This window comes from Gossypium arboreum, chromosome 4 (assembly GCF_025698485.1).
Source record: "Gossypium arboreum isolate Shixiya-1 chromosome 4, ASM2569848v2, whole genome shotgun sequence".
Lineage (NCBI taxonomy): Eukaryota > Viridiplantae > Streptophyta > Magnoliopsida > Malvales > Malvaceae > Gossypium > Gossypium arboreum.
The window spans coordinates 120,028,592-120,047,854 of NC_069073.1; the positions used below are offsets into that span (position 1 = coordinate 120,028,592).

At 34.7% G+C, this 19,263-nt stretch overlaps 1 long non-coding RNA gene across 1 annotated transcript; it reads left to right on the forward strand.

Moving 5' to 3' along the window:
* The first annotated feature begins 17,241 nt into the window (after positions 1 to 17,241).
* LOC128291518 (uncharacterized) lies at positions 17,242 to 18,932 on the forward strand. Its single transcript, XR_008281347.1, has 3 exons — positions 17,242 to 17,387; positions 18,307 to 18,348; positions 18,854 to 18,932. It is a non-coding gene; the product is annotated as an uncharacterized LOC128291518 (long non-coding RNA).
* Positions 18,933 to 19,263: the final 331 nt, after the last annotated feature.

Genomic DNA, 19,263 nt, shown 5'->3' on the forward strand with positions numbered 1-19,263 from the left:
TATGTTCTTCTGCAATTATAACTTGATCTGCTCCATTGCAACAAGGTCTGTAATCTTTAGCCTACTCCACTACAACATTAGGGAGCTAGGATGGTGGCTTAAATCTACTTCACTGCAACTTCAGGAAGCCAAGATTCGTCGTCTTCGATTTTCCCCACTGCAACTTCAGGGAGACAAGATCTACAATCTTCAGCCTACTCCACTACAACTTTAGGGAGCTAGGACTTGCTTAAATCTGCTTCACTGCATCTTCAGGAAGCCAAGATTTGTCATTTTCAATTTTCCCCACTACAACTTGAGGTAGACAAGATCTACAATATTCAGCCTACTCCACTACAATTTTAGGGAGCTAGGACTAGCTTAAATCTGCTTCACTGCATCTTCAAGAAGCCAAGATTCGTCATCTTCTATTTGCCCCACTGTAACTTCAGGGAGACAAGATCTACAATATTCAGCCTACTCCACTACAATTTTAGGGAGCTAGGACTAGCTTAAGTCTGCTTCACTGCAACTTCAGGAAGCCAAGATTCGTCATCTTCGATTTTCCCCACTGCAACTTCAGGGAGACAAGATCTACAATATTCAGCCTACTCCACTACAATTTTAGGGAGCTAGGACTAGCTTAAATATGCTTCACTGCAACTTCAGGAAGCCAAGATTCGTCGTCTTCGATTTGCCCCACTGCAACTTCAGGGAGACAAGATCTACAATCTTCAGCTTACTCCACTACAACTTTAGGGAGCTAGGACTTGCTTAAATCTGCTTCACTGCATCTTCAGGAAGCCAAGATTTGTCGTCTTCGATTTGCCCTACTGCAACTTCAAAGAGACAAGATCTACATTCTGTTTCATAGGCTTATGCTTATGCAAAATAATTAGGATGCTATGATCAACATGAATCAATTGTTCCTAACTAGATGTGATGTTTATGTCAAATAATTAGAATGCTACGATCGAAATGAATCAAATGTTCCTAACTAGATGTGATGTTTATGTCAAATAATTAGAATGCTATGATCGAAATGAATCAAATGCTCCTAACTAGATGTGTTATGAATGATATATGAATACGAAAATGAAAATGATCCAGGTATCATTGCTCGTTCATCAGGATATTATCACTGACGTATTACGCGGCCATCTTGTTTAGCTGGTATTCTTGACAGAAAACAATTTCAATCTGCTTGGCAAGCTTGCCCTACTGAAACTTTATGGAGTTTTTGCTTATCCAACCCACTGCAACTCAGGGTATAAGATCAATCATTCTTCGGGTGTAATGACCTTGTGTGCATGTCTGATATTTGCGTGAATGCAGAATATCATTTTTCTTTTCCTGAGAATGATCCCCTCTTATACTTGGATTGACATTGCTCGTCATTTTTCGAGGTTGTATCACCGACGAAATATCTTGCCTCTTCGTTAATCAATACCTTTGATAGAAAATTCAAAGAGATAGCCACAATTTGGACTCCTTCTTTCTCAAACTTTTCCATCCCTTAGGTTTAGTGAGTTCTAAACAACAGTCATGTTTCAGGTTCTTGTACTATTTAGAAGCCTCCCGAGTAATATGCAGAACTTCTTTTTATGAAAGTATTATTGGTCTATTAATTGTTATTTCAATGCAAAATGCTCGAGAAAGATCAAAACAATAGACAAGAAGGAAATTGGGTAAGAGCACAGCTCGAAACAAATAAGTTAATCAAAGATTGCAAATGCAATAAGAAGACAATTAACTCAACATGAATAAGTTAATCAGAGATAGCAATGCAATAAGAAGGAAGTTTATTTGGAGCATATTTTGAAACGAATATAGTAATCAAAGATAGTAAATTCGGTGTGGGTAAGATGAAAACTAGGTGTCTCAGATATCTCAGCCCGAGCTTCTCTGTACAAACTTCTTGAGGTCCATTTTGAGCTCAATATGTATTTAGGGGATCCGGAGTACTATGTCGATGCCCCGAGACTTAGCATACTTCTTTATTGTTAATTTAGGCGTAGCAAGACTACTGTATGCCCCACCTTGATTCAAATTTGAGCCGCCCTTTTTCAGGTTTTCAACTCAAATCCGCCCTTTTCGGGTTTTCACCTTGGCCTCTCCTTTTTTCTTTTTTTTTTAAGGTCTCAAAGTGTCTTTTGCAGGTTTTTGCCTTGGCCTTTCACTTTCCTCTGAAGTTTTTATCTTTTTCGACGCCAGGTCCCCCTCGTGGGATTCTCTAGGATGAACCTTTCTAACGTAAGCTTACATCATTCATTTCTGGTACATTGGGCCATGACAGATGGCTTTCAACTTCCTTTCTTCAAATTCAACTGACCATATCGGGATTGGATCTATTCTGCCTGATCCAACTTCAACTTTGACAAGACTTGGCCAAAAGAAATCTCGTTTTCAAAACCGTTTCTATCCCATTAAGCAGACGAAAAATGTATTGGCCTGGCGAAAGTTCTGGCCGACATTCAATCAGTATAGAGGGTAAATGGTAACTTCTTTATGCCAATCTTTACAAGCCTCGATTGTCTTCTACGATTTTTGCTGCGTCATGATACGGCGCTTGATCTTTGAACAGATTGCCAACTTCTGACATTGAATCTTTCTAATGTTCTTTATCGGCACCTAATCTCCCTCTTTTTTTTTTTTAAGTTCGACGACTATCGACTTAGTAACATTGGCATATGAAATAACTTTCACCCATTCTATGAAGTAATCGACAATCTCAAAGATGAATCGGTATCGATTAGAAGCTTTTGACGGAATCAGCCTCATAATATCCATGCCCCACATATAGAAAATCTTGTGAAGGAAATGGGGAGGCCTAAAAGTCTTGTCTTCTTTCATTTGGCATTTGCATCTTGACTGATACAATCCTATTCCATGTTGGATTAGCAGCGCTCGAACCTCGTGATTAGCCTGGCTAACGTAAGACCATTAGCATGTGTTCTCCTGATATTCATATGGACCCTTTTTTAGCATCCACAGACCTTAGTAGCCCAAGCATATCGTGATACGATCATGTGAAAATATCTTAGTATTCTTGACATCTCGCTTTGTCTCTATGGTGCTATACGCTCTAATTTTTATCTCTTTCTCTTTTCTCAGGTTCGCGACGTCCATTGCCCCTTTGTAAGGTAGGATCTATTTCTCATCTTGTTCTACCATCCTTGACAAATCGGGAGATAGGCTACAATCTCTATCATCTTCAAGGTCCTGAGATCTCTCTAGATACATATCTTGCTCAAAACGATATACAAAATTAGTGCCAGCGTCACTCACATCATTGATATCTGTAAACCTGTTGTAGGTATGAAGGCTGGGCCAAAGAATAAATGATTCTAAGGATGATTATTTGTATGATATGATCATGAATGAAAGAATCTAAGAATAATCATTTGTACAATATGAAATGGAATTTATGTAAAAGTTACATGGAAAATAGAAGAGTGTGTTATTAAATGATATGTATTGATGATTTTAAATGGTAATTTTTCCGTAACTAACGTAGCACCAGAAACATCATCAAAGAAGGAAAAAGAGAAAGTGAGCGAAGATAACGAGTAAACTCAAGAACCACGGTTTGTATTTCTATAACCAAACTTAATAGTTATTTTGATACATATTATTGATATTATGTATGGCTATTGAAATTAAGATAAGTATTGATATTGTAGTATAGTGTTGAATTATGAATGTCGAAACCATCTTTCGAAATTTTAATTTTAACGAAAAATAGGGGAATCGACTGTTTGAAAATAAAACGTGGAGTCACCACCGATCCTTTTGTTTTGGTGTGATCGGATCACCTAAGAATTTGGTTATTTTAATAAAACATTTTTGATTTACTAAAACAACGATTTTGGTTTACGAACTTTTGAGAAAACGGGTTCGGAAGTAGGTTACGCATGAGGAAGGATTAGCACCCTCACTATGCCCAAAATTGGTACCAAATCGATTAAATGCTGTCCTTATATAAAATGTTTTTGAAATATGGTTCTTGTTAATAACATTTGAATAACCCGAGTTGGTTGCCAAAAATCTTCTTGTTTCGACGTTCGAAAGTTTATAATTTGAAATTAACAAAAGGATGCCCAACTATTTGGTCCAACGAAAGACCGAAACCCAGTACAGTAGGGCACGATTCCTCGAATTTCCGAATATCGGACATTGCCTCACCTTAGAAAATACGAGTGAAATTCTGAAGAGATATTCGATTATTTTGAACAAATGGAAAATTGCAACCCAGCACGATAGGGTACTATTCCCCAAATTGCCAAGCATCGAATATCGCCTTCGTTTTAAAGGGTTTTTAGAAAACGTGAGTGAAATTTCGAAAGAATCTTCGATTGTTTTGAAAAAATGAGAAATCACAACCCAACACATTAGGGCACGATTCCCGAATTATCAAACACCGAGTATTGTATTCGTTTTGGAAGGTTTTTAATAAACACGAGTGAAAACCTAAAGGAATATTCGATTGTTTTGAACAAACAAGAAATCACAACCCAGCACGATAGAGCACGATTCTCGAATTATCAAACACCGAGTATTGCCTTCGTTTTAAAGAATTTTTAATAGTTGTGAAACTAGCTTAAAACGCATTAATTCGATTTGAAATAAGACGAAATTAATTATAAAATTTGGATTTTATAAAACCACATTTCGAAAATCAAGCGGAAAGCGATGATATTGGGTAATATGTGTACGTATAAAACACGACAATGGGAGAGTGGGGGGGATACAATTTATTTAACCAACTAACAAACATTTACAATTAAGTACAACTAACTTGGAAATATAGCTGAATCTCAATCATGCATGGAGAATAATTAACATGGCAATATAAAATAATGAAAAAATAAATAATGCAACGATAACATGCATGGGTGAACAACAATTGATACGATAATACATAAGAAGGCTGTGAAAAATAAAATAAAATAAAATAAATAAAATAAAGAACACACAAATTTTATGTGGAAACCCTTTCGGGAAAAAACCACGGGCAGAGAGGAGAAGAAAATTCAATATGTCGAAAAATTTAAATCAAATACAAGAGGAATAGACTATGTCTATTTATAGGCTTGCAAAGCCGTATTCTAGTAGGATTGAAACACCTTATCCTAATCAATATAAAATAGATGGAGTTTAATAAGATTTAAAAACCTTATTCTAAAATAAAATAAAAGAAGTCTAGTTCTATATGGATTTTACTTTTATTTTATTTTCCATCGTATTTTATTTAAATAAGAATTTGGGTCACTTAATTCTAACAAACTCCACCTTGACACAAATTCTCAATGAACAAGTTCTTCATCGCGAACTTTCAATAAACAAGTTCTCTACCTCTTCCATAAAACCCCTTAAGGGTTCAACTTCAACAATGAACACCAACCAAGTCTAAGCAATGCTCAAACTTGGTTATAGGAAGTGACTTAGTCGTCATATCTGCAGGATTTTCATGAGTACTAATTTTGCTCACAACAATATCACCACGAGCAATAATATCACGAACAAAATGATACTGAATATCAATGTGTTTTGTTCTCTCATGAAACATTTGATCTTTTGTAAGAAAGATGGCACTGACCGTCACAAAATATGCTTGATTTGAAGGTCTTCATTGAGTTCACTAAATAGTCCCTTCAACCAAATAGCTTTTTTACAAGCTTCAGTAATCGCCATGTACTTAGCTTCAGTGGTAGACAAAGCGATTGTAGTTTGCAAAGTGGCTTTCCAACTAATTGCACAACCTCTGATTGTAAAGACGTAACCTGTGAGAGATCTTTTTCTATCAAGGTCTCTAGCAAAATCAGCATCAACATACCCTATAACTCCATCTTTAGTTCTTCCAAACTATAAGCAAACATCAGTAGTGCCTCGTAAGTATCTTAAAATCCACTGAACTGCTTTTCAATGTTCTTTACCGGGATTTTCCATATATCTGCTAACTGCTCTGACTGCATATGATAAATCTGGACGTGAACAAACCATAGCATACATGAGAGATCCCACTGCACTAGAGTATGGAACATGTGACATGTACTCAATCTCATCATTTGATTGAGGAGACAAGGCCGATGAAAGTCTGAAATGGGCTGATAAAGGAGTACTAACAGGCTTAGCACTCTTCATACTGAACCTGTAAAGAACTTTCTCAATGTACCCCTTCTGACTTAGGTACAATTTACTTACTTTTCTATCTCTGAGAATCTCCATACCAAGTATCTTCTTTGCTGGCCCTAAATCTTTCATCTCAAATTCTTCACTTAGTTGGGCTTTAACCTTTCTTATCTCTCCTTTATCTTTTGCTGCTATCAACATGTCATCAACATAAAGAAGTAGATACACAAAAGAACTATCACTGTTTTTCTTAAAGTAAACACAACTGTCTAAACTACTTCTTTTGAAATCATGAGAAGTCCTAAAGGAATCAAACCTCTCATACCACTGTCTTGGTGACTGTTTCAAACTGTAAAGGGACTTTCTCAGCAAGCAAACATAGTCCTCTTTTTCTGAGACTATAAAACCCTCTGGTTGTTGCATGTAAATATCTTCCTCAAGTTCTCCATGCAGAAATGCAGTTTTTTACATCTAACTGCTCAAGCTCTAAATCATGCATGGCCACAATACCAAGCAAAGCTCGAATTGAACTATGCTTAACAACTGGAAAGAACACATCTGTGAAGTCCACTCCTGGAATTTGATTGTAACCCTTTGCAACAAGCCTTGCTTTATATTTGGGTTCTTCAACTCCTAGAGTCCCTTCTTTCTTTTTAAAAACCCATTTACAATGAACAACCTTTTTACCTTTAGGAAGTTTCACAAGGTCCTATGTTCTGTTTTTGTGGAGTGATTCCATCTTTTCTTGCATAGAAAACATCCACTTTTCTGAGTCTTCACAGCTAACCGCCTCAGAATAATTAGATGGCTCTTGATTCGCATCTATATCTTCAGCCACATTTAAAGCATAAGCAACTAAATCAACCTCGGCATACTTCTTTGGAGGTTTAATTTCTCTTCTAGTTCTGTTTTTGGCGATAGAGTATTGTGGTGAAGAAGCAACTCTATTCTCAATTTTTGTTCTGGCTTGAGGAGTTGACTCTGTATTAATCTGATGCTCCACCTGCTTTTGATTTTCTTTATTGGAAGAGTCTTTAAGAGATAAGTTAGGTAGCATAGCAGTTTCATCAAAAACAACATCTCTACTAATCACAACTTTTCTATTTTCAGGACACCATAACTTATACCATTTTACACCAGCTTTATAACCAAGAAAAATGCATTTAATAGATCTCGGTTCCAATTTTCCATTATCAACATGAGCATACGCAGGACACTCAAAAATCTTTAAACCAGAATAATTAGCAGGATTACCAAACCATACCTCTTGTGGAGTTTTTTTCTCAATGGCAACGGATGGAGATCGGTTGATAAAAAAACATGCAGTAGAGGCCGCTTCTGCCCAAAATGCCTTCGGTAAGTTGGCATTTGACAATATATATCGAACCTTCTCCATGATCGTTCTGTTCATTCATTCTGCAACGCCGTTTTGCTGTGGAGTATGACGAACTATCAAGTGTCTCATGATCCCTTCTGATTTGCACAATCTATTAAACTCATCAGAACAAAACTCTAAGCCATTGTCTGTGCGGAGGTATTTTATCTGTTTTCCCTTTTTTTTTTCAATCATAATTTTCCAATACTTAAATGCGGAAAACACATCGCTTTTCTGCTTTAGGAAAAACACCCAAACTTTTCTGGAAAAATCATCAATAAAGGTTAGCATATAATTAGCTCCACCTCTCGAAGGCACTCTGGATGGCCCCTACAGATCAGAATGAATATACTCCAACGTTCCCTTCGTGTTATGGATTCCTCTAGTGAATCGAACTCTCTTTTGCTTCCCAAAAACACAGTGCTCACAGAAATTCAGTTTGCAAATTCCATGCCCATTAAGAAGTCTTCTTTTGCTTAATTCAGCCATGCCATTTTCACTCATATGCCCTAGGCGCATATGCCAAAGTTTAGTAATATCATCATCTGACAAGGAAGAGGAAGCGACAGCTGCATCACTAGTGACAGTAGAACCCTGTAAAACATATAACTTGGCAATCTTTCTCGCCCTTTCATCACAACAAGGGACCCTTTGAAATCTTTAAAACCCCACTTTCAATTGTGTATCTGCATTCTTTTGAATCAAGAGTACTCAACGAAATTAAATTTCTTTTCAATTCTAGAACATGCCGCACGTCACTAAGTGTTCTGACAACTCCATCAAACATCTTAATTTTAATTGTTCCAACACCTGCAATTTTACATGAAGCATTATTTCCCATCAAAACAACACTTTCAGATATTGTTTCGTAAGTTGTAAACCAATCCCGATTGGGACTCACGTGGAAAGTGCAGCCTGAATCAAGTATCTACTCATCGCTTACTTTAGAATCATTGACAGAAGCGACTAGAAGTTCACCATCGCTGCAGTCTTCTACAACATCAGCTTCACTGAAATTTTCTGGTTGTTTTCCCTTTTGATTCGCAGCCTCTCTTTTAATCTTATTTTGTAGCTTATAGCACTCAAATTTAATGTGCCTTTTCTTCTTGCAGAAGTTGCAAGTTTTACCTCTGTTTGAAGACTTCGATCTACCCTTAGATTTACCATGAGGATCCCGTTCCTGTGTCCTACCACGATCATCATCAGCATTCCGATCTTGTCTCCCACGAACAATGAGACCCTTTCTCTGAGAGTCGGGTTTAACCACAAGATGCTTCATCTTATCATACGAGGTTAAAGAATCATAAACCTCATCAACTGTGAGAGACTCGCGGCTATATAAAATCGTGTCTCTAAAGGTTGAATAAGACGGGGGCAACGAACAAAGTAGAATCAACCCTAGATCTTCCTTATCATACTGAACCTCCATGGCCTCCAAGTTTGAGAGAATTTCTTTAAACACTGTTAAGTGTTCGTGTACAGACGCACCTTCCTCCAAACGATGAGCATAAAGACGCTGCTTCATATGCAACTTGCTTGTTAGAGTTTTCGACTTACATATTTGTTCTAGCCTCTTTCATAATGCAGCGGTAGTTTTCTCTTTCATCACATCCTGTAAAATTTTGTTGGACAAATACAGATGTAATTGTGTTAATGCCTTTCGATCCTTATGCTTCTTCTCTTCATCTGTTAATGTCGAAGGAATCTTATCTATCCCTAGCAGGGCATCCTCCAGATCCATCTGTGCAAGAACTGTTTGCATCTTAATTTGCCACAATACAAATCTGGTGTTGCGATCTAATAGCGGAATTTCATACTTCAAAGACGCCATTACCATGATCGAGATGAATAACCTGGAAGCTCGGATACCAATTTGTGAAAAATAAAATAAAATAAAATAAATAAAATAAAGAACACACAAATTTTACGTGGAAACCCTTTCGGGAAAAAACCACGGGCAGAGGAGAAGAAAATTCACTATGTCGAAAAATTTAAATCAAATACAAGAGGAATAGACTATGTCTATTTATAGGCTTGCAAAGCCATATTCTAGTAGGATTGAAACACCTTATCCTAATCAATATAAAATAGATGGAGTTTAATAAGATTTAAAAACCTTATTCTAAAATAAAATAAAAGAAGTCTAGTTATGGATTTTACTTTTATTTTATTTTCCATCGTATTTTATTTAAATAAGAATTTGGGTCACTTAATTCTAACAAAGGCGAATTAATAATGTGCAATCAATTGACATGAAATAACATAAAAACAATTACCATATAATGTACCAAACAAAATAAAACTAATATGATGCAAAACAATAAAAATGATCAATCGATGAACGAATACTACATGCTTGAATTTGAAATAATTTACATGGATAAAAATACTATATAAATAATTATTAATATAAAAAGATTTTGAATCGAATAACATGCAAGATAATACATCTATCTTAAGTTGACAATATTCATACAAAATAAAAGAAAACTTAAATAATATACAAAACATGAAAGGTTCTTAAATAACAAAAGAATATATAATAAAGTATGTTCTTGTGTAATGAACTATAAAATTTTCTTATATATATATATATATATATATATATATTGATTTAAAAGGAAATGTACAATGAAATAGATTTAAAGGAAAATACATAAAACAATAGAAGATCAACAATGCATGTAAAAACACAATGTTCAATCATTCAAAACGATAATATAAGAAACATTTACGTATATATAAGTATGAAAACAAATTTATAACAAAACAATATAAACAATATACAAAACAACATGGAAACAATTTGAAAACTATTTAATATGAAAAATTACAAATGAGCAACATATGAGAGGGTTTGAAATGATTTGCATATATAAAAATAAAATAATAAATAATATTACAATAAACATTGTGAAAGAAGAGATTTGGAACAAATGACATGCAAAAATATTTTAAAAAACATATCTATTTAATGGTGATGATATACATACAATAATGAAAAGACAATGTAAACAATATAATGAAGATATAATAAAAATAAAGAAATGACAACATATATGATGAATGACAAATTAATATAGAGTATAACAATACATATATATGAAATAATCTTAAACAACAAGAAAGTAATAAAACATATTTTTCAAAGAATAAACTAGATCTGAAATAAATTTGAAGGAAATACAAATAAATAGATTTAAAAGAAGTTATATGTGTAAAATAACATGAAACTAATAATGTGTACAAAAGAAAACTAATTTTGTCATAAATCATATATGTATTAATATAAGTTAAATATAAATTAAATATTATACAAAATTTTGACAACAACACGATATACAAAGTAATTTTAAGATAATAGTTTTATAAAAAAGAGTGAATTGTCAAAGTAATTTAAAATGTATATAAAAATAAAATAAGTGCTAAACAATTAAAAAGATAATGAGCTACACAAATTAAAAGGACTCAATTAAAATGAAAAATAAACTAAAAGGATATTTAATAAATAAAATACACTGCTGAAATTAAAGGAAGGACTAAATTGAAATCAAAATGGAACTAAAAGTATAAAGTTCAAATATTAAAATCGCATAAGGATTCAAATGGAATGCGCGCACAAAGGGAATGACTGATATTGCAAATTCCCCATTCGAGGCACAGAGGCGCGGATCCGGGTCCTGGGACGGGTCGACGCGCGGAGCTCCAACATCTAAACGACGCCGTTTTTGGAGCCACTGAATCAGGCCCAAAATGACGCCGTATTAAGACCTTTAAAAGACCCTAAATTTGGCTATTCAGCCATTTCAAAACCCTAGCCCCCATTTTGTTTTTTTTTTAGCCGGCCTTTAGCCAAATCATTTGGCCCTCACCCCCATCATCCCCAACCACAGGCGTATTCGCCTTTTTAAGACGATTTTCGGCCTCAAGATTCCTCCTCCACCTTCGACTTCGACGAGGCAAGGAAGAACCAACGGAGGATTTGCGAGGTAAGGTTTCGTTTCACTCTTTTCTTTTCTTTTTTTATTGTTTTGATGCGAAAAATGAAAAAAAAAAGTCGAAAGGAATAGATTCAGAGAAAAAACGCAACAAATCCGGAGATTCAAAGAAAGGAAAATCACCTTCCTCTGTTTTTCTTGCTTTGTATTCAATATCTGTATGCGTAAATGTGCGTTCGTAACCTTTACAAAGACTAAAAGTTAGGCTTTTATAGCCGAAAGAAAAGAAAAATAAACCGAAAATATACAATATGTCTTTGTTTCTATTATTCTTGTTTTGTTTCCTTCTTGCAGTGCTACGGTGGCGTTAGTGTCGGAGTCATCTTTGGCGCTTAGCGTGAGGAGTACTGAGGCGTCTTGGCGCTTGGCGTGAGGAGTACGGAGGCGAAGGCGTAGGGAGGTTCTTGTTGGTGTGAGAGAAAGAAATGAACCCTAGGGTTTCTAAAATTTCTGGGCCATTTGGGTTCATTTCGGGTATTGGGTCAGTCCTTAGGCCGTGGGGTTTTAGTTATTGGGTCTAGGGTATGTATTGGGCCAAAGTCTGTAAATAGACATTTAATGGACTATATATTATTTTTTGTTTTGGGATTATTCTTTGGTTGTTGGGCCCGAGCGGATTTGGCCGATTACAATGAATATTTGAATTGAAATGTATATTGGTTAATGATGAAGAATTAAAAGTGAAATGAAAACCCTATTAACAGTATCGGGCTAGTCGGATATAGTTGGCATGTCATAGTATTGGAAGTGTTCAGGGATATTCGACTTTGTGTCGATAAGGCACCTTGTGTGCCATACTGTTACTGTTACTATTACGGTGTATTCCGGCTTCGGTCGATGAAACACTGTATACTATCCCGATGTGTGGGTTGGATCCTTATATCCGTCCATGTCCGGATTATGTTAATAGGGTAAATTACTGTACTGAACATAGAAAGATACTGTTGTTACTGTATTTTCTTATTGAATATGATTTTATTGATAAGTATTACTATGATATAAGGATAATTGAATGATAATTTATAAAGTTTTTATTGTTAGAATTTATGGTTATGTTTTAAATGCATATTAAGTATTGGTTTGCAGAAATACCACTGAATGTATACTCAGCGTACGGTTTGTTTCCGTGCGCAGATTAGGTACAAAGTGACTATCGTCTCAGCATCCAAGCCAACTCCCGAACTTAAATATTTGGCGATGTATCTTATCCTTAGGAATGGCATGTACCTAGGTTGTCTTTGATATTATTTTGAATATAAGAGAAGTTAGTGAGGAATGTTAATAGCTAGCTCATAGATGTAAAGTGAATGATATAACATAGTTCATTTTGAACTAATTTGAATGGTTCTTAAGTATAAATTTGAAGTTGCTTTATTTAACGGTCGATAATATACTAATGTTAGATTGTTATATTAGTATAATAAATGTGTATTAAATATGTTTAATCATGTTTTGAACTGGTTGAAAGATTATATTTAAATTTGCTTGTTATTCAAGGTTTGCAGGGTTGGAAGACTTGAACTATAAGGTTCATTTTGAGTCCACACGACTTGTCACACGGGCGTGTGATCAAACCGTGTAAAACACACGGCTTGAACACAGACATGTTGATAGGCCATGTGTCCCCTGTACCTAAACCTTGTAAAACAGAATACCACACGGGCTGAGCACACGGGCGTGTGACTTGGCCGTGTGAAATTAGTTTGTTCATAAGTAATAAGTCAGTGTTGTACGTGGGTAAAGGACACGGGCATGTCCAAGTCGTATGAGTCACACGGAGTGACAGCATGGGCATGTTATGGAGACACGGGAGTGCCTCCTAGGCCACACGGGCGTGTGGTACTATTCATTAAAGGAAATTTTAAGAACAGTATGAAAAATTTTATAAGCTTCCGATTGAGTTCCTGTAACAGCCTAATTTTCAGTGGTATCGAGAATAGAGATTTGAGATCACTAAATCCGACGGGTGAGTTGAAAATTTAATAAATTAATACCTATGAGTCAAATGTGAATATAAAAGCATTTTTGAATTAGTGAATTTGGTGATTTAAAAGAATTAATTAGGTAAATTGGGTCGAGAATGAGGTATCGAGACCTCAAATTCATAAATCGAGCCATAAATATTTTTAGAAATATTTATGGAGTGTTGGTGAGGTAGTAATAAAATTTAGTCAGAAAATTTTGACGTTTGGGTGGTTAATTAAATAAAAAGGACTAAATTGAAAAGGGTGTAAAAGTTGCTAAAAGGATTAAATAGCTCAATTGTCAAATGAGGAAGGACCTAAAGTGCAAATAAGCCCAAAGGAGATATTTTGGGCGGCAATAGCTAAGAAAAATCAGGAAATGGGTGAGATAAGGGCAAAATTGGAAAATTGCCAAAATTCACTAAATAAAAATGGGACTAAATTGGAATATCTAGAATTCTCTTCATTTCTCTTCATATTCATCAGTTGAAAAATAGCCATGGAGGAGGGTTCAAGCTGGTTTTCATACTCTAGCTTCATGTAAGTTTAATTCTTGCTTTCTCCTTGAAATTTTTATGTTTTTGGACTTTTACAATTGGGTCCAACTTATTATTTCATTAGTTTTTGATTTCATGCCTAATTTTTGAAGTTGTTATGGATGAGTGCTGGAAGTATATGGTGATTTGGCATGTAATTAGAGTTTTAAATTGTTTATATTCTGATTTTATTGAAAGAATTGAATAGAAAGTGAATGTTTAGGACCTAATTGTAAAAGAGTTTGAAGTTAGAGTTTTATGTGAAAATTATGAATTTAAATAGTTATGAAATAACTTATAATGCCTAGAAAAAGTATTAATTGATAAAATTATCTTAATTTAGGGGTTAATTGAGCAAGGACTGAATTGTATGAATTGTGAAATTTGGGGTAAAATGGAAATCAACATTTTGCACTAAAACTGTTTTGGGCAGCAGCAGTAGTTTAACTTTGAAAAATCACCAAAAATTTTAGAAATCGAATTAGAGGATGAATAAAATATGAAATTAAAGCTAATTGAGTCTAGTTTCTTATAAAAGAAATTATATAAGCAATGGAATTGTAAATCATGAGATATAATAACTTTTGTGAGACAAGGTCAGAATGATTTTGGGTTCCCCTGTTCTGAATTTGGAAAATCATAAAAAATTGGATAAAAATAATTAGAGGCTTAAATTTATATGTTTAGAATCCTAAATGAGTCTATTTTCAATAGAAACAACTAGGACATCATTCGAATCTTGTACGAGAAGATAATTAATCTTTAGTGAAGAAGGGTCGGAACTGTCAAACAGTAGAATAGGGGAGACTTCAATGAATAAACTGTATTAATTGGCCCAACCAAAAATTATGAAATTTTTATGGTAATAATACATATGAGTCTAGTTTCTGGGAAAATTTATGGATCTTAATTTTGAGTTCTGTAGCTCAAGATAAAAATAATTTAGTGACTATGACACAGATGGACAGCTTGAATATTCACATAAGTAGATAGTGAAAATTATGGATAATGTTACCTACAAGTATGTTGTTTATACTAAGGATGTGGATGCAGAGGAGGAGGAGGAAAATATACAAAAATATATGAATGACTCGTGTGTAAATTAATCACATGCCCGATTATAATTGATAAGTGTTGGATTAGAAATGATATAATGTTTTATTTGGAATATTTATTATGAAATTATGATTATTGTTATAATACAAAAATTGAACTTGTGAGTTTATATGGCTAAATTTTAGTGATTATTTGTTAATTTTATGAATTTCATGATGTGTTATTTTATATGTATTGATGATAAAATCGTGAATAATGTAAAAGCATGAAAATTGAATAAATGATCAAATTGAGCATTTCAGTTCAGTGACAAGATGAATTGAAGGAAAAGACCATGGTTGGACCATGGCAACAAGTGATAAGTGATAGCTTCGGCTACACTTATCTGATCAAGGACAAATGAAAGTGATAAGTAATAGCTTCGGTTAAACTTATCTGATCAATGACAAATGACAAGTGAAAAGTGGTAGCTTGACTACGATCGATGAAAAGTGGTAGCTTCGCACGATCGATGAAAAGTGGTAGCTCAGACTACGATCGGTGAAAAGTGGTAGCTCCGGCTACCTGATCAGTGAAAAATGGTAGCTCCGGCTACCTGATCAGTGAATAGTGGTAGCTCCGGCTACAAGTGACAAGTGACAAGTGACAAGTGATTTCCGTATAAGACCATATTTGGGATATGGCATCGTGTGATATATGCTATTGTATAAGACCATATCCGGGATATGGCATCGTGAGATATGTGATTCGTGTAAGACCATAGTGGGCTATGGCATCGATATATGAATATGTGTAAGACCATAGCTAGGCTATGGCATCATTATGTGAAGATGTGTAAGACCATAGTTGAACTATGGCATCGAGAAAGCAAGTACTCAATTCGTAAGACGTTCACTAATTTGACAAAGTTTGGTAAGTGTTACATGGAATTATGTGATACAAGGAAGTACGAGTTGATAAGATATGAGTATAAAACTTGGTTGATAAATGAATTCATTTGTGATTATATAATTGTTCATCTTGAATGTACTGTCCATATGTATTGAAAATTCAAATGTTTTAATGAATAAAATTCCGATATGGAATAAATTGAACACGAGACAAATAATTATGAAATTGAACTCGGAATTCATGAAAATGACGGTTATTGATATATGGAGACATGAGACATTGATATATGAATATGGAAAATATTTGATAAATGTTTTATTCATAATTATAGAATTATATACCTCATGTGTACTATTTGCATAAAGATGATATTTCAAATTCTTTGGTTATTTAAGCTTAAATATGAAATAGTATGAAATCAAGATAAGTTGTTATGAAAAATATTTAGACTACAGAGATATGGCTGATATATGTTGTATGATTACATAACATGAAATTGTGTATATATATGAGAAATTTAATGAGAATTAAGCCCATACACGTTTCTTGTTATTTATATGAAATGTACGACTGACAAGGGTGATGAAGTTATAAACAGGGAGTTACACGGGTTGAAAACACGAGCGTGTGACTCTCCAAAGTGTGAAAATTTTTTTAAGTGTTGCAAAAGTTTCATATGTTTACGGTTTGGTCCCGAACCACCCTGAATGTATGTTTTGGGCCTCGTAGGCCCATATAAGGGACGTTAAACATATGTATGAAAGTTTTTAATTTAGAAGAAATTTTATGGCTGATTTTTTTTACATGATTGATCATATTAAGTTCGGTAATGCCTTGTACCCTATTCTAGGCTCGGAATGTAACGCCCCAATTTTCGAGAATCCTGTGAATGTTGGCATAGGTTTAATTATGTTAGTGGGCCTCTAGAAGGCCCAAGCTTAAGGTAGAACCCGGTAATTTTAGTTAATTTTTGTTCCATAAGAAAAAGGGAGTGAAATTATGAACTAGGACCTATGTGAAAATGTTTGAAAATGCTATAGGCTAAATTGAAGTGGCCAAATAAATAGGAGTGCAAAATAGGAGGATTTGCATGACAAACCTCCCATTTTACATGAAGTGGCCAGCCATCATGTTGTTGTAGACAAAATGTGCACTTGATATCCATAATTTATGGTACAAATTGATACAAATTGATAATAGGTTAGGTAAATGTTCCATGATAATGGGTTAGGTAAATGTTTCATGATAATGGGTTAGGTAAATGTTTCATGATAAGAATTTCATGTCTTTTGTATTAAAGAATTAAATGGATGAAATATGAAGTTTTATTAAAAGAAAAAGAGGTGAAAAGAACAAAGTTTTGTCCATCTTTGTTCATCATAGCTGAAAGTTAGAGAAGAGAAAGGAGAGGAGAAAGCTCTTGAGTATTCGGTCATTAGGAGGAGGAAAATTGAAGGTAAGTTCTTGGTACCTTGCTTCTATTTTGAGGTTCATGAGTTCTTCTTGATTCTACCTTAACTCTTGAAGTATATTTTGATTTTTGGTTGTGTTGTGAGCATTTGGTCATGAATTAAAATGAAGGAAATGGTTGTTGTTTCATGTTCTTTTGATGAAAAATGGAAGATATGTGAAGTTGAGCCAAACAAATGAGCATGCATGTGCCTTAGATGCTAAAGGGAAAAATCGGCTAACATGTTGTACTTTAAAATGATGAAATGGAGATTATGCTTAAGTAAAAATCATAGATATGTGATGATTGATTGGTGATATACATGTTTAAATAACATGCATGCAAGATAGGTGTATGAAAGAGTGATTTGGTAATAAATCTGCTTGGGACAGCAGCAGTAACGTGACTTTGGAAAATCACCATAAATTATGGGAGATGAATTAGAAGCTGAATAAATTATGTAATTAAATCTTAATGAGTCTAGTTTCAAATGGAATAAACGAGAACATATTTTTAATTCTGTACAATGAGAAATTTGATTCGTAATGAAGAGTGGTCAGATTAGTCAAACAGTGAAACATGGGAAACTTTGAGAAAAATCTGGTATTGATTGGCTAAACCAAAAATTCTGAAAATTTTATGGATAGAAGATATATGAGTCTATTTTAAAGGAAAATTAACGGAACTTGATTTGGAGTTTCGTAGCTCCAGTTATAAATGATTTAGTGACTGTTGCTCAGGAAGACAGCTTGCAGTGAAATTATGATTATGTGGTAAACATTGACAAAAATTTGTTAATGAGTTGCTTATTGTTTTCTTATAAGCTTACTATGATCTGTAGGTGTGGTTGGTCGAATATTGTAAGGGATTAATACGTAATTCGTATTTGAATAGTTAGATTAACGTATTAGTAATCCAATTGTAGGCGGTTCGTGTGTGGATTTCGTCAGCATATCGTCGCAAACAGGTGTGTAACTAACACCCTCTTTCTTAGTCTAAATCGGCAAAAGTCGAAAAGCCGAAATGTCGAAAATCAGTATTTTGTAGAATTGCGAGTGTGCGAATGCTCGTGAGGTAAATCGATTAATGTTTTTGGTAAGTTACAATGTTTGGACTGCAAAGTGCATGATTTCTGTGCCCTCGATATTTTTGGGCCTAATGGGCCAAAATTGGAATGATGGGCCAACGGGCCCAATTCGGTAAGAACCCTCGGTAGTGATTCTGTTAGTACGTGAAAGGTAGGAATATGCATGAAAAACCCTAAAATAGATAAACTACTGAAATATCTTTAAAAGTGGAAAATTTACAGTTTTACCCCTAGGAGATAAATTACCGAAATACCCCTAGGGTTAAATTGACCTAAATGCATGTTTGATGTTGTTATTTCTTGCATGCCATGTTGTTATTATCGATGCATGGGATTGGGATATTGACGGAGGAAGTACTAAAAGTGGCTTGTCCACGTCTTGGAGGCTTTGCCTCAATTTACTGTTAACTGAGCAGCAAGGCTACAACTGTGGAGTGTTGGGTTGGGTGGGTTGAGCTATTCCCACATGGAGTGTATGGCTGGTACGGGTGGAGTGTAGTGGTTGGTGGGTTGAGTAGTCTCCCAAATGGGCTTGCATATGTTTCTTGATGTTGCATGTATTTTGAAATGGGCCTATGGGCCATATCATTATCTGAATAAGGGCTAAGGCCCGGTTTATTATAATCTGAAAAGGGCTCGCCCAATACCACTGTTACCCAAATGGGCTTGCATATGTTTATTGATGTTGCATGTATTTTGAAATGGGCCTATGGGCCATCTCATTATCTGAATAAGGGCTAAGGCCCGGTTATTATAATCTGAAAAGGGCTCTCAGCCCAGTACCACTATTACCGA